This window comes from Pseudophryne corroboree, chromosome 8 (assembly GCF_028390025.1).
Source record: "Pseudophryne corroboree isolate aPseCor3 chromosome 8, aPseCor3.hap2, whole genome shotgun sequence".
Lineage (NCBI taxonomy): Eukaryota > Metazoa > Chordata > Amphibia > Anura > Myobatrachidae > Pseudophryne > Pseudophryne corroboree.
Window position 1 is genome coordinate 330,074,897 of NC_086451.1, and position 10,040 is coordinate 330,084,936.

Below are 10,040 nucleotides of genomic sequence, written 5' to 3' on the forward strand. Positions count from 1 at the left end.
TTTTTGGGGGGATTTTACATTGTTTAATTAAAAAAAAAAAAAATAAGAACCCCAGCACGGATCACACAGATCCGGCCGAGATTGATTGTAAAAAAAAACGGCAGTGTTTTGCTAATCACTGCCGTAAAAATAGGTAAAAAAAAACGAATGACATCGACATCGGAAGAAAAGAAAAACCCGAATACGACAGCTTAGTAAATCCATCGTAATCAATTCAAAAAGTTGCAGTTTTACACTGTCGATGTCATTCGTGATTGAACTTTGACCTTTTTTCGGAAATTACGAATCTTAGTAAATTTACCCCAATGAGAGCAGAAACAGCAGTGGTGAGCACTATACTGGGGCATCATGTATCTGTCACTACTGGGGGCATTGTGTAACCGGTACTACTGGGGGAATTACTGTTTGTGTATATATGGCACTACTCAGGGCATTATGTGTATATATGGCATTACTCAGGCAATTATGTGTTTAAAATAGTTAGTGTACCAATTGCCTCTTTGGGAGCTCCACCCACCTCTGCATCGCCCACAGTTCCTGAACCTATTTTCCTACATATACAGTACCCAAAGCAGACTTTTAGCAAGGTCAGGTCAACTATAGTAGCCACTTAGTGTCACATATGATCAGTGCATGTTAAAAATATACCCCTAACATATGGTCAAAAACAATCATGTAGTCTTGTAAGCAGAGTAACAAGCACAGCACTGAATGTACAGCAGACTTGCCTACCCTCACGCATTTAGCGGCAGGCTCCCGTATTTTGCCACAGTCCCTCGCTGTCCCGCAAACTTTAGTGCAACTCCCGGATTCCTACTGCACGCGTCTCTCAGTCCCCCAACCTCCCTTACCGGATTTACAGCATGTCACTCACCATGCTTTGAGATAGCCCTCCGGAACCTGTCAGATTCCTGCACTGCAGTTTGGAGGAGTTTCTGTGCGATCTTCTCCGGTCACCAGTCCCGGCATCCACTTAGAGCTGGCAGCCCAGCACCACAGTCATTGACAGGCAGCAGAACCACAGCGCTCCTATCATCTAACAGGCTGGAAGACCCGCAAATCGCGGCATTTTGGGGGCGGGGCCTAATAGAATGGTGCCTTCACTGCTTTGTCTTGCACGCAGCTGATCTCCCCTGCTTAGTGAGTGGGGAAGTGTGTGTGGGTGGGGGTGTTTTATATGTGTGTATGCTTGCATGTACTAATATATATATATATATATATATATTCAAATGGACAAACCCCCCTCCCCAAATAAAACTCCTGTATTTGCCACTGTGATACACACAAGAGAGCCTGTATTAGTGCACCTATTACAGGCTTCTCCACTGTCAGTTGGTAGCTTGTTTCCTGAGGCTTACTCTTTCTCCTCTCACAGCTCCAAACTCCCCCCCCCCCCTTCCCTATCTGCAGAACCCCCAGTACCCCACACAGATTCCCTTCCCTGTTTCCTCACAGCTCCAAACTCCACCTCTTCCCCATCCATGGCATCCCTTAACCCACTCTCCCCCACACAGAATCCCCTCTCCTGCTCGCTCTCACCCCTCACGGCTCCAACCCCCCGCCCCTTCGCCATCTGCTGCAAAAAAAATGTAAGGACATAAAAGTTTAAACTTTAAAATAGTAGTTACCATCAAAGCTGGATTAATGTCTGTCACATGTGTAAGTATGTAACTTATACTGTATGTGTATAATGATGTTGGTGTGATGTCGGCGTGTAGCCCTGCTGTGTAATGTAGGTGTGATGTTAGTGTTTAGCCCTGACAATAGACATGCCCATACAAGGAGATAAACACGCCCCTTGGGTGGACTGTGACACGCCCCCTCAGCAGCATTCCGCATGGCGCATTAGAGGGCAATCTATAATCTCCCTGTAACTACTTTTCAAAAGTAGGCAAATATGATGTACAGTAGCAGGAATTGACGTTCGGATTAACAGATGAAATTGGGGGAGTCGTAGGAACACATGTTTTGTCATGAGATAGTTCTCTGGAGGCTTTATGAAATATTGAGCTCATTTAAAAGTGAAAGACCAATTATAACAGAAAATATTTACAACACTTTTGCATCCATTGCTAGACAAAGCTTATACAAACATGGCAATAAAAGCTGATTGCTTTCACTTGAATTTATGAAGACTGTAAATAATACTATGTTTATCAGCCTGTTTCATGAGCCAAATATATGGATGAGAAAGAGAAGTAAATCGGATCTGAGACACAGACGCTCCAAAATGAAGCATTGCTAGGGAAAGGAGATTGTAAGCCTGAAATCACTTATCACATACACACCATGCAGGGAGCCAATCTGTATAGAATTTGATGCTCTATGAACACCCCACCTACATAACACAGCCTGCAGTTCTCTCACATTTACTGCACACAAAGGCACAGACTCACTAGTAGTGGGTTAAGGTGATCTGGGCCCTGGGGTTTATGTCTTGGATAGGCTCTCACCCTGCACAAGTCTCAATTATCTCCTATATAATAGCCCTGTGACTGTGCCTGGCCCTCTAACGCTGGGCGGAGTCACAGAGCCCACCACATGTGCAGCGTCCTTCCTCCTTCTGCCTGTCCATCAGCCCCTCGGCCATCAGCAAACTCTCGCTCCCCGGCCGCGGCAACAATAACAACAACTGCCGCCTGTCCTTCACCCCCTCCGCCATCAGCACACTCCCGCTCCCCGGCCGCGGCGCCTGGCTGACGCACAACAACCACTGCCGCCGCCATACACGAGGGACGGCTGGTGCAGGAGAAGGCTGTCATAGCCCTCCATGCGCCGCGTGCACAGACCAGAGCCGATGCCCTCACTGCAAACCACAGGGCCTGCCCTGCCGCCCGAAAGCCCTGAGACGGGTACACAGACAGCGCGCCCTACTGAGAGTGACAGGTGCGAGCTGTGGGCCAGGAGAGAGATCTGCCACCCCGGTTACCTAGGTATGTGAGGTCACGCTGTCAGCACTTCCACCACTGCCCACATCCACCAGGCCCCCCATACTTTACCTGTAACCCCTCCCTGCCACCCCACCTCTCCGCATCCCCTCCCTGCCACCCCGCATCTCCGCGTCCCCTCCCTGCCGCCTCTCCGCGTCCCCTCCCTGCCACCCCACGTCTCCGCATTCCCTCCCTGCCGCCCCGCCTCTCTGCGTCCCCTCCCTGCCGCCCCGCCTCTCTGCGTCCCCTCCCTGTCGCCCCGCCTCTCTGCGTCCCCTCCCTGCCGCCCGCCTCTCCGTGTCCCCTCCCTGCCGCCCCGCCTCTCCCCGTCCCCTCCCTGCTGCCCCACGTCTCCGCATGCCCTCCCTGCCGCCCCGCCTCTCCCCGTCCCCTCCCTGCCGCCCCGCCTCTCCCTGCTGCTTCGCGTCCCCTCCCTGCCGCCCCACGTCTCCGCGTCTCCTCCCTGCCGCCCCGCGTCTCCTCCCTGCCGCCCCGTGTCTCCTCCCTGCCGTCCCGTGTCTCCGCGTCCCCTCCCTGCCGTCCCGTGTCTCCGCGTCCCCTCCCTGCCACCCCGTATCTCTGCGTCCCCTCCCTGCCACCCCGCCTCTCCGCGTCCCCTCCCTGCCGCCCCGGATCTCCGCGTCCCCTCCCTGCCGCCCCGCGTCTCTTCTGTGTCCCCTGCCGCTCCCGCGTCGGTGTGTCCCCCACCTGCCGCCCTGCGTCGGTGTGTCCCCCCCTGCCGCCCCGCGTCGGTGTGTCCCCCTCCTGCCGCCCCGCGTCGGTGTCCCCCCCTGCCGCCCCGCGTCTGTGTCCCCCCCCTGCCGCCCCGCGTCGGTGTGTCCCCCCCTGCCGCCCCGCATCGGTGTGTGTCCCCCTGCCGCCCCGCGTCGGTGTGTCCCCCCCTGCCGCCTCGCCTCGGTGTGTCCCCCCCCTGCCGCCTCGGTGTGTCCCCCTCCTATGGCCCCGCCTCGGTGTGCCCCCCCCCACCGCCCCGCCTCTCTGTATCCCCTCACTACTGCCCTGCCTCTCTCTATCCCCTCCCTACCGCCCCGCCTCTCTGTATCCCCTCCCTACCTGTATCCCCTCACTACTGCCCTCCTCTCCGTATCCCCTCCCTGCCTGCTTTCCCGCGTCTCCGTATCCCCTCCCTACCGCCCTGCGTCTCTGCATCCCCGGCCTGCGTCGGTGTGTCCCCTTCCTACTGCCCTGCGTCTCTGTATCCCCTCCCTGCCGCCCCGCGTCTCTGTATCCCCTCCCTACCGCCCAACATCTCTGTATCCCCTCCCTGCCGCGTCTCCGTATCCCCTCCCTACCACCCTGCATCTCTCTATCCCCTCCACTACTTCCCTTCCTTTCTCTATCAGCTTCCTCACTGGGGACTCCCCTCCCTACCGCCCTGCGTCTCTGTGTCCTCTCCCTACCGCCCTGCGTCTGTGTGTCCCCACCCTGCCTCTGTTGGTCCCCACCCTGCGTGTCTGGGTCCCCTTCCTACCGCCCTGCGTGTCTGTGTCCCCTTCCTACCGCCCTGCGTGTCTGTGTCCCCTTCCTACCGCCCTGCGTGTCTGTGTCCCCTTCCTACCGCCCTGCGTCTCTGTGTCCCCTCCCTACCGCCCTGCCTCTGTTGGTCCCCACCTTGCGTCTGTGTCCCCTTCCTACCGCCCTGCATGTCTGTGTCCCCTTCCTACCGCCCTGCGTGTCTGTGTCCCCTTCCTACCGCCCTGCGTGTCTGTGTCCCCTTCCTACCGCCCTGCGTCTCTGTGTCCCCTTCCTACCGCCCTGCGTCTCTGTGTCCCCTTCCTACCGCCCTGCGTCTCTGTGTCCCCTCCCTCCCGCCCTGCGTCTGTGTGTCCCCACCCTGCGTCTGTGTTCCCTTCCTACCGCCCTGCGTGTCTGTGTCCCCTTCCTACCGCCCTGCGTGTCTGTGTCCCCTTCCTACCGCCCTGCGTGTCTGTGTCCCCTTCCTACCGCCCTGCGTGTCTGTGACCCCTTCCTACCGCCCTGCGTCTGTGTGTCCCCTTCCTACCGCCCTGCGTGTCTGTGTACCCTCCCTAACGCCCTGCGTCTATGTGTCCCTGCCCTGCCTCTGTTGGTCCCCGCCCTGCGTCTGTGTCCCCTTCCTACCGCCCTGCGTCTTTGTGTCCCGTCCCTACCGCCCTGCGTCTCTGTATCTGCTCCCTACCGCCCTGCGTCTCTGTATCCGCTCCCTACCGCCCCCATCCCTCCACCCGCAGCATCTACAGACTCCCTGCCTCATCTGCGGTCCCCCCCGCACCCGCTACATTCTGCACATTGTGCCCTGCAGGCGCTGGTCACACCGTCGCAAGGGCCTACACCCCCTTCACCATCAAACGCCCTTTCCTCCTCCAATATTTAACCACTACCAAAACTAGCAACGCAGGTAATACTCCATATAATACAAATATTAAACCCCAAAAAGGCGTGCAGGGGTTAAGGGGCGTAGCCCCTTCCGACGGTGTGAAGAGCGCCCGTAGGGCGCGATGAAGCACCTAGTATCAAAATAATGTGCTTGTCAAATTTGCCTTCCACAGTCTTGGACATATAGAGAGGAGGAAAGGGGAAGAATAGAGAGAAAAAGGAGGGAAAGGTAGGAGGGAAGAGCCAACCAGACCCCCAGGGAACAGGAGAGGATCAGCCCACATTTGTAATTAGCAAGACATGTAATATAATGGTTAGCCAGCAATTGGTAACGAAGGCAGATGTAGGTGAAAACATGTATTATAATATGCCACTTCCCTTGCACTCTGAGACGGTCTTTTTGTCTTTACTGTTGATTTTGAGACCAATATTTTTAAACATCATACTTTGCTATGCATTTTATCTATAGTATTGTGTAAGAAGATCAAGGTAGGGGTGCCCTCTTCTGGGGTAGATAGACACCTCCAAACACACAGCAGCCAGGAAAACAGCACACCAGTCCAGGGTTTCTGTATAATCTCATCATAGGTAAGTGTATTGTGCAGTACAGATAAACAAAACATTTTTAAAAAATCCTAGCCCGTTTTACTAACAGAGTCTAGGAAACTTGTAGGTACAGGTCCCGTCTTCTATTCTCTATTGTCAACCACATATCTCACATGGTAGAGAAGGGATCAAAGAGACGGGTTTCCTGTGCCCAGAAAAAATAGGAGTGAAATTACACAGATATCTTAAGCCCTGACGACAGTAAATGATAAGGAATTTAGGGTTCTTCACTGAGTGATTAATATTACTCAGATGGAATAGACAAATAGCAGATTACGCAAGGATTACACAGTCAATTGAAAAAGATTTCACATTATACGATACCAGTGGATGAGTGGGCTGAGCCGTGCACTGCTCAGCTCCACAGGACACAGACGGCCGTTTCACCGGATGGTGGCTTGTTCACTGTGTGAAGAAGTGGTGGAAGGCAAGGTATTTGAGTCAATAGTGGGAGTGGTCTAATTGGATGGACCAATAATAAGACAGGGGAAGGGGTGGAGGTAATGTTATATAACCTCCTCCATGTCAGTTCCTGTTTCAGGACCCGGAAGTGATATTATGTGACCTCAGTAAGCAGTCTCTAGATATCTTTATCTATTAGGACTTTATTTTGAGAAAAGTTTAATACAAATAAAGTTAAAAATTGCTGAGGTCAGTTATAATATAGTAGGTAGAGAATAGGAGGGTTATTGGAGTGATAACTTTAATGTGGACGCATCGTCAGACAAGTATGCGTCACTTCCGGTCGCGAAGGCCGGAAGTCGTGTAATGCCGTGATGAGGAGAGTTTGAATAGGTTAGTATATAAGTCTAACAAAGCCCACAATCGCAGGGAGTGCCTTACCCAGAGGGAAGATAAAAGAATGGTTATAGTATCATTGCCCATACCGGAATATGCCCCGCATGAATTGGCGTGGACACGTCGTCCGGCAGATATACGTCACTTCCGGTCATGACGACCGGAAGTCGTGTGGAGCCGTAATTTGAATAGTTAAATAAAGTTAGTTATAAGGCTAGCTATTACAGAGTGGGCCGGGTCACAGGGGTAAGTAACGGGGTGGCTGTGATGGCATAGCCTAGTGCGGAACGAGACCTAATTGTTAGGAAGTGATGTAGACGTAAAGTTACATCACTTCCTGTTGAGAAAATGTGCCGTGGAATTCGGCTTTGCGACCGGATATGACGAGGACGATGTCCTGCAAAGAAAGTGTCCGTATATATCAGTCCATGTTTAAGATAAGACCGGATATACCGTGTGTACCATGAGTATGGGGGAATTATAGGGTTATATAAATGGCTGGTAAATAGGTAAAAATAAACATAAATGAAATTCATTAGGTGACAAGAAATAGAATTAAAATTAAATGGAAAGAAAATCATAGTGGAAATAAATAATATATGAAATAATATTTAAATCATAGATACCCTGTGTGTATATATTAGGTATATAGGTTATAAAGTGAGATGGTAATGAGAAACGTGACAGCTTGCAATTATTAAAAAATTAGTGACAGGGATGAAATTGAGCCAAATGAAATAAGGAGTATATTATAAAGATTATATTGGTAATTTTAATTGGACTAATGATAATAGTGGGTTAAAACTGAATTGGAAGTGTGGGTGTAAAGTGAGGGACAATATGTTGAGGATGAAAAGGTTGGGTTAAATTTGGTATAACAGAATAGGGAGAGACCTAAGGCATTATGTAAATAAATGTGTGTGAGGTAAGTATAAGGGTGGGATTGATTGATTTGGCACCTCCAATCAATCCCACCCTTATACTTACCTCACACACATTTATTTACATAATGCCTTAGGTCTCTCCCTATTCTGTTATACCAAATTTAACCCAACCTTTTCATCCTCAACATATTGTCCCTCACTTTACACCCACACTTCCAATTCAGTTTTAACCCACTATTATCATTAGTCCAATTAAAATTACCAATATAATCTTTATAATATACTCCTTATTTCATTTGGCTCAATTTCATCCCTGTCACTAATTTTTTAATAATTGCAAGCTGTCACGTTTCTCATTACCATCTCACTTTATAACCTATATACCTAATATATACACACAGGGTATCTATGATTTAAATATTATTTCATATATTATTTATTTCCACTATGATTTTCTTTCCATTTAATTTTAATTCTATTTCTTGTCACCTAATGAATTTCATTTATGTTTATTTTTACCTATTTACCAGCCATTTATATAACCCTATAATTCCCCCATACTCATGGTACACACGGTATATCCGGTCTTATCTTAAACATGGACTGATATATACGGACACTTTCTTTGCAGGACATCGTCCTCGTCATATCCGGTCGCAAAGCCGAATTCCACGGCACATTTTCTCAACAGGAAGTGATGTAACTTTACGTCTACATCACTTCCTAACAATTAGGTCTCGTTCCGCACTAGGCTATGCCATCACAGCCACCCCGTTACTTACCCCTGTGACCCGGCCCACTCTGTAATAGCTAGCCTTATAACTAACTTTATTTAACTATTCAAATTACGGCTCCACACGACTTCCGGTCGTCATGACCGGAAGTGACGTATATCTGCCGGACGACGTGTCCACGCCAATTCATGCGGGGCATATTCCGGTATGGGCAATGATACTATAACCATTCTTTTATCTTCCCTCTGGGTAAGGCACTCCCTGCGATTGTGGGCTTTGTTAGACTTATATACTAACCTATTCAAACTCTCCTCATCACGGCATTACACGACTTCCGGCCTTCGCGACCGGAAGTGACGCATACTTGTCTGACGATGCGTCCACATTAAAGTTATCACTCCAATAACCCTCCTATTCTCTACCTACTATATTATAACTGACCTCAGCAATTTTTAACTTTATTTGTATTAAACTTTTCTCAAAATAAAGTCCTAATAGATAAAGATATCTAGAGACTGCTTACTGAGGTCACATAATATCACTTCCGGGTCCTGAAACAGGAACTGACATGGAGGAGGTTATATAACATTACCTCCACCCCTTCCCCTGTCTTATTATTGGTCCATCCAATTAGACCACTCCCACTATTGACTCAAATACCTTGCCTTCCACCACTTCTTCACACAGTGAACAAGCCACCATCCGGTGAAACGGCCGTCTGTGTCCTGTGGAGCTGAGCAGTGCACGGCTCAGCCCACTCATCCACTGGTATCGTATAATGTGAAATCTTTTTCAATTGACTGTGTAATCCTTGCGTAATCTGCTATTTGTCTATTCCATCTGAGTAATATTAATCACTCAGTGAAGAACCCTAAATTCCTTATCATTTACTGTCGTCAGGGCTTAAGATATCTGTGTAATTTCACTCCTATTTTTTCTGGGCACAGGAAACCCGTCTCTTTGATCCCTTCTCTACCATGTGAGATATGTGGTTGACAATAGAGAATAGAAGACGGGACCTGTACCTACAAGTTTCCTAGACTCTACTATTCTACAGTACTTTTCACAATTTGATGCCAGTTATCCTGTCCATTTGTTAATTCTAAGGCAACAATAGGACTGGGCACAATAGTGAACTATAGAAGTACTTCTTTGGTATACATCAATAACCATATACCATTGTATTCACAATCAAGGGGTTTTTACTACCATATTTCACTGGGTACGCCCAACCTCGCCTGATCTTGGAAGCTAAGCAGTGAATAGCCTGATTAGTACCTATTTGGGAGACTGCTAGGGAATATCAGGTGTAGTAACAAATATCTCTGTATTTGTGACAAACGGAGGTTTTGGAGTAACCTTTGATCATTACCAATCTTCACACCTTATATTTCTTCTCTCCTAGCCATTGAGCTTTGTTGATTTTTTGTCCATTTTTGTCTTAAGCACTAGCTTTCCCATCTCTGGTATTCCCTTGACACTAATTTCTAAGTAGCAGATTAAACCATTACCAGGTTGGATATATTTTTCTCACAGGTAACTATATAAGGATTATAAATCTCAACATGTTTGCAACATATGCAACATTTATGCATTTAATACCTAACAGATTATCCATCATCCTGTGACAATCAAACTTACTCTCTAATATTTTCACCTCAGGTGTCACTGTCATTTTTATTAGCTAATTTTTATATGTGTGTTTGTTTTGG

At 48.8% G+C, this 10,040-nt stretch overlaps 1 pseudogene; it reads left to right on the top strand.

Annotated features, from left to right (window-relative positions):
• The first annotated feature begins 9,528 nt into the window (after nucleotides 1-9,528).
• Nucleotides 9,529-9,647, top strand: LOC134950007 (5S ribosomal RNA; annotated as a pseudogene).
• Nucleotides 9,648-10,040: the final 393 nt, after the last annotated feature.